At 36.5% G+C, this 7165-nt stretch overlaps 1 pseudogene; it reads right to left on the bottom strand.

Annotated features, from left to right (window-relative positions):
* Window positions 1–5979: 5979 nt before the first annotated feature.
* On the bottom strand, window positions 5980–6880 carry LOC118837504 (annotated as a pseudogene).
* Window positions 6881–7165: the final 285 nt, after the last annotated feature.

Genomic DNA, 7165 nt, shown 5'->3' with positions numbered 1-7165 from the left:
TGTAGTTCTGTCCTCAGAGCTACACCACCTCTGCCACCCCTGGGGTAGTGGCTGAACTGCAAATTCCTTTCACTGTGTCCCTACAGTTTTTCCCACTAACCTTCTCTGTTGTCTTTGGTGTTTGTGGGTTGAGAAGTCTGGTAACTGCCGCAGCTCACTGATTCAGGGCACTAGGGCCTGTTCTGCCCAGCTCCCAGTCTAGTTGGTCCAGGAGCAGCCCACGCTGGGCTCTGCTCCACTCCACTCCCAGGTCAGTGTGATAGACCTCAGGTTGTCCTGGGCTGGAGCCCTGCTTCTTTCTGCTATTTTGTAGGTTCTGTATTTCTAGAATTTGTTCAGAGCCATTTTCATAGGTGTTTGGAGGGTCCTGGGGGAGAGCTTTTGGCAAGTCCCTGCTTTGCAGCTGCTATCTTGGCTCCACCTAAAGTAATGGGATCTTGATAATAATTAAGAGATGTTTGCTTTCTCAATATTGTTTTCTGGCCAGCTCACATCTAGGTAATGGTATTCAGTTGTGAGTAACACAAATTAAGAAGGCAAACAAAGTTGTTCAACCAAGATGGTGAAAGGCCTTGAGTGGAAGATATAGGTGAATCAGTTGAATGAACTGGGTCTTTTTATTCCAGGGAAACTTCTGGGGAGGGTGAGCCACCTGACTGCTTTAGTCAAGCTTTTGAAAGACTGTAATCTAGGAAAGGGACTAGATTTGTTCTGTGTAGCCTTTGAAAATCTTTCAGACTCTAAAACCCTGTGGATCTGCAATGGTAAGTGCAAACAAAGGGGCCAAAGTTTACTTCAATATTAATTTTAAATGATTTCATCAATATCTACTACAGGCAAATCACTGCACTAGACACAGATGATAACAGTGATAACAAAAATAATAGCAATGCAACAGTTCTTGCTTTTGAGGAGATTTAACTTTACTGGAGCTTACTACATGCGTATAGGTAGTTAAACTCAAAGTAATTGCAAAAATTACAAAGAAACCCTTTGCATTTTCCTAATTTAAGAAGAGTGAGATCACTTTCAGCTGGCTGCTTCCTGAGAGGCTTTAGGGATGGAGTAGTAACTTGATTTGGGACTTGAAAAAAGAATAAAATAGTAAGAATTGAATCACATTTCAGGTATGGAAAATGACACTAACAGAGTCCTAAATATGAGAGTGATGGGACAAGAGTGACCTAAGGTAAGGAATCTCCTTTGTTTGGAATATTGAATACTTGAATGAGAGTACTGTGAGGCAAGGTTGGAAGAAGAGGCTCAGAAGCAGACTGTGGAGGACTTTAATGTCGTCAGATGGAGGTGATGCTTTTCTTGATGGGCAATAAAGGGCCTGAACTTCAGGTTTTTGAGGAGAGAAATTAGATGATCAGAAGAGTTCACAAAGAGATATCCTACTACAAAGGTGTAAAGGGTAGGTTTGAGTGGTGAAAAACATGAGTAGGAAGGAAGTTAAGAATGTCAGTACAATAGTCCAAGTAAGAGGAACAAGAAAATCTTGACTGGAGTAATTACAGTGGATAGAAGAGAGAACAGGAAAATTCTTCACCCTTGAAAACAGGAGAGAACATTTTGATTTCCCAGCAGAAGTTTTCCTTGATTTTAACTCCATTGACATCATGCTGCTGTCCCACATAATTTCTGTTGCCACACCTCTCTTCAGCTTTCTTTCCTGCAATCTCTTCCACCAATTCCTTGAGGTCAGAGAATGTCTTTGTTTTCTTTATTTGTATCATTAAAACAGCTCAGTGCCTGACTCATAGTCAGTGCTTAATAAATATTTACTGACTAATTTTTTTAACTAAGAATAAAATAAAGGTCTCTCTAAGGAATTTGAAAGCTATTTGCCCCCAATAATGGTTCCTCTGAGTTATAAAGTAGTAATCAGCCACAGTTTCAGAGAGTTCATTTTTTAAAAAAATATTTTATTTTCCCCATCTAAAAGTAAAAAAAAATATTAACATTTGTCTTTTAAAACTTTGAGTTGTATATTCTCTCCCTTATCTGCTCCTTCCCTGCAAGAGTAAGCATTTTGATATAATATACATGCAATCATATCAAACATATTTACATTTTAGTCATGTAGTGAAAAAAGAAACAAAGAAAAACCCCCCAAAATAAAATTAAAAAATAACATGCACTGAAAACATTGTATACCAGAGTGTAATGATCAACTATGAATGACTTAGCATTCTCAACAATACATTGATCCAAGACAATTACAAAGGACTTTTGATGGAAAATGGTATTCACATGCAGAAAAAGAACTGATTAACTCTGAATACAGAATCAAGGCAGATTATTTTTGCTTTCTTCATTCTTATTGTGGTTCTTTTTCTTTTTGCTTTTTTTCTTTCACTCTTATGACTAATACGGAAATACATTTTACATAATTGCGCATATGTACGCTATATCAAATTGCTTGCCATTTTAGGAAGGAGTGGGAGAGAGGGAGGGATTACAAATTTGGAACCCCAAATTTGTGAAAACAAATGCTAAAAATTGTTTTTATATATAATAGGAAAAATGTAACTATTAAAAAAGAAAAAAACATAGTATGCTTCTACTTGCATTCAGACCCAATCAGTTTGCTCTGGAGGCAGATAGCATTTTTCATCATTAGTCCTCTGGAATTGTCTTTGACTATTGTATTGCTGAGAACAGTTAATTCATTCACAGTTGATCATTAAACAATATTCCTGTTATTACATGCAATGGTCTACTGGTTGTGCTCCCTTCATTTTAAATCAGTTCATCTAAGTTTTTTGAGATCCTTCTGAAAGTATCCTGCTCATCACTTCTTATAGCACAAGAGTATTCAATTGCAGTCATAGACCACATGACTTGTTCAACCATTTCCCAATTGAGGAACATCCCTTCAATTTCCAGTTCTTTGCCACCACTAAAAGAATTGCTATAAATATTTTGTATAGATAGGTCCTTTCCCCATTTTTTCCAAAATCGCTTTGGGATAGAGACCTAGTAGTGATATTGCTGGATCAAAGAATAGGCATATTTTATAGCCCTTTAGGCAAAGTTCCAAATTGTTCTCCAAAATGGTTGGAGCAGTTCACAGCTCCTTCGATCTACCAACAGTGCATTAGCATCCCAAATTTCCAACATCACTTCCAACATTTATCATTTTAATTTTCTCTCATATTTGCCAAACTCATAGCTGTGAAGGGGTACCTCAGAGTTTTAATTTGCACTTCTCTACTCAATAGTTATGTAGAACATTTTAATGACTATGGATAGCTTTGATTACCTTATTTGAAAACTGCCTGTTCATATCCTTTGACCATTTATAAATTGAGAAATGACTTGTAATATTATAAATTTGACTTAATTCTCATTTTATTTGAGAGTATATAGGAAATGTCTTTATTTTTCTTATTTATATTCCCAGAACTTAGAACAATGCTTGGCATATAATAAATGCTTAATAAATATTTATTGACAAATTGTTGACTGAGGACAAAATAAAGGCCTCTATCAGGAACTTGAAGGTCATTTTCCTTCCCATAATGACTGCCTATGAAATTGGCTAAATTTGTTAATAATTTAAACCAGTTTAAGTTGATTCTCTAGGATTCTCTAAAGTATAACATCATATATTTTTATAGAATGATAGATGTGTTTCCTCATTACCTATTCTAATTCCTTTAGTTTCATTTTATCACTTATTTCATTGGCTGACATGTCAAGTACACTATTGAATAACAGTGGTGCAATGAGCATCCTTGCTTCCCCCTTGATGGTATTGGGAAGGCTTCCTGGTTATTCCCATTACAAATATTGCTTGTTGATTGTTTTAGATAGATACTAGTTATCATTTAAAGAACAGCTCCATTTTAAAGTGAACAGCAGAGAACAAAAGAATACTTGCAAGGAAGCAAAAATGAACAGCACTCAACATTATGCATAGTATTTATAATATGGGAGTTTGTGACATGCAAATTTATTGCTGCATATTTTGACTGCTCTCTCACCTTCTGCTGTGCACATGGCAATGCTTTATTTTTTCCTTTCTTATTTTGTATTATTTAATTAATTAATTAATTTTTTCCTTACTTATTTGGTATTTATGTTTAAAAGGAAAAGAAATTACAATAAAGAAAAGCTCTATTTACTCCTATGCTCTCTAGTGATTTTAATAGGAACGGGTATTGCATTTTGTCAAAGCATTTTGTTCTTCATCTATTAAGATAACCATATGCTTTCTGGTGGTTTTGCTATTGAAATAGTCAATTATACTGATAGTTTTCCTAATATTCAACCTGCTTTGCATTCCTTGTATAAATCCCACCTGGTCATACTGTATGATCCTTGTAATATATTGCTGTAATCTCCTTGCTAGCATTTTATTTGAAATTTTTGCAATAATATTAATTAGGGTTATATATCAGCACCATAATTATGTCATAAAATATTTTGTAGGACTCCTTCATGGCCTATTTTTCTAAATATTTTGTATAGTATTAGTATTATATAGTACTGGAATTAAGCCCCAAGCTTCCTGTGTGATAGATGTAAAGCCTTAGTTTTGGCCCAAGCTGGGGGCTCACTGATGGTGTGTGTCATCAGTGGGGAGATACATGGCCTTGCTGCTGGCCTATCTTGGGGCTTGAGGCCTCTCCGATGGCTTGATAGACTGTGACTGGCTGCTGTCTTGAATATCTGCCACCTGCTTTGGACTGCACTTCCCTTTTACCTGAGCTACACTTTTCCTACTGACTTTTTAAATTGTCCTGGAGTGGAAAATGTTTTAACCCCATCTTTTTATAGGGTTTCCTCTTCCAGAATTCATTTTGAGGCATTATTTTATATTTGTTTGGATGTGAATTTAGGAGAGCTCAGGGAAGTTCCTGTCTAAATCTGGCATCTTGGCTCCATCATCTCCCTAATTCAAATTTTAAGACATTAATTCTTAGTCTTGCAACCATGAATTAATTTAGAAGAATTTCTGTCAACTAAGATCTCCATGGGACATTATTTGACCTAAATTTTATCTCTATGACTAAAGATGTTTACCAAAAGAGAGTTTTACTTCAGTCTATAGGCTTTAATATGTAAAATATCTAGGGAAAAGAGGAAAGGGAAAAGCTGGCATAGGAGAAAGGAATGGGTATTAAAGAAAAGACAATTCATATTGAAGAGAACCAGATGGGATAATATGTAAAATTTTGGGCACTTTATAGTTTCATGAAAATACATATGAGAATGCAAGGGCCTAAGTCTTAGTGTCGAATACATAGGTCTTTTGTACTGATAATTAAGCAAACAATGTAGGGAATTTCATAGAGGTTGTAGGTAGTATATTCACCATTGTGATGTTAGAATGAATGGTGTTAGGGTCAACAGGGCTGAGTGCTGTCTTAATAAGTCATAGAATTTCATAAATGGAAGGGAATACAGAGTTCCATGGGTTTAGTCCAATTGATGAATGTCTCACCACTCACACAGAATGTCAGGTCTTCACAAGTAGGCAGTTTGAGTTCAAATCCATGGCACAATTTGCTATTTCATATTAATGACTTCTTCAAGATTCCTCTCCTCTGAGAGATGAGAGAATGTGAATGTGATTATCAATAATAATAATAATGATAATAATAACAAAAACAACAATAATTAAACCTCATACATATATATGTTTATATACATGTGTGTATGTATATATATGTATTATATATATTTATGTATATATATAGATAGATATAATTTTAAGATTCAGAAATCATTTTACAATTATCTCTTGTGATCTTTACAGAAATCCTGGTGGGTCAGTATTATTATTATCCACATTTCACAAATGATGATTCTGAGGCAGAGTGAGGTGAAGTGAATCGCCCTGCTTCATGTAGTTACCAAGTATCTGAGGCAGAAGTTTTACTGAGATCTTCTAGACTGCAAGGTGCAGAACTCCAACTGCTGCATCACCTATCTGTATTTTTTCAGGATTTTATTAGCCTGGAAGCTTTATTCTATCCCACAGAGCCAAAGAGTACTTAGGGATTTGAGAGTCACTGACAATTGGAACCAAGGGGCTAAAGTGGAAAAGCAGGCATCTAAGAAGGCAGAGATTTGAACCAGCCAGGAAGTCAGCTAGCTTCCCCAACTGCATAAACAATGTTAAAACAGAATTCAAGGGGTAAAAAGACACAAGCGTGCTGGCCAATAGCAGTATGGTTTGGGTGGCTCTTGTCTCAGGGGAGCTATGTGGTATGTGATTATTGCCATGGATGTACTGGACTGTCTGGTGATGTCTGTGCAAGACAAAAAACATATATCCAGTGGTTCCCACCATAATTTCTCCACATAAATCATCAGCAAGGGAGAATATGAATAGATATAAAGGAACATTAAATGGAATATCAAATGTAGCAAAACAATAAATTAAATCAATGCTTTCAGTGATGTTTTTATTCCTGTTGGTCTATTTAAAAGAATAAAGCCTTTTGTCAGCAGATGAAAATTCCAGCACAAGGAACAGAATGAGACAAGGAACTGTGGTATTCTGGTTTTGATTTATGCCCACCTGGAGCTTCTAGGCCTTAAAGTGATGGTGTGGAAGCCACTCAGGAGGCAAGTGGTGCTGAGAGAAAGGCCCCAGGTCACTCGGTGAAAGCAAAATCCAAGTTTATATCCCACATCATCCAGGAAATTTTTGAGCCCAAATGCAGCCATTGTCTGAGGGATCCCTTTGGGGAGAAGCACCAAGTCATTAACAAAGGCCAAGTGGGAGAGAAGCAAGTCTATGGGCCTCAGCCTGGGACCAATGATGAAAGTGATGGTATAAAGGTCCAGGAGGAAGGCGTTCCCCAGTACCCCATCCAGTCTGAAACAGAAGGAGCCTCAATACCATGTCATTACAAATCATTTTCTTCTTGATGCTGGGAGGTAAATAGCTGTCCAAACAAATTGATCCTTGCTTGCTCAGAAATATAAGTGGTAGAAAACATTTTCTGAGATGAGGGAGAAACTTTGCTTGTCCAGTATATGTCACCATGAACCATTCATTCCATCTAAAAGAATACAAGATAACCTTGAAAGGGAAGGAACCAAAACCGGAGGAATCAGGAAAACCCTCATACAAAAGAAGATTCCTGAAACTAGATAACTATGGTTTCTAAGAAGCTGTGTTAGTCAAGAGCATTTCAGGCCT

Source organism: Trichosurus vulpecula, chromosome 2 (genome assembly GCF_011100635.1).
Source record: "Trichosurus vulpecula isolate mTriVul1 chromosome 2, mTriVul1.pri, whole genome shotgun sequence".
NCBI lineage: Eukaryota > Metazoa > Chordata > Mammalia > Diprotodontia > Phalangeridae > Trichosurus > Trichosurus vulpecula.
The sequence above is the reverse complement of the archived record's forward strand: the minus strand, read 5'-3'. Positions and strand labels throughout refer to the sequence as shown.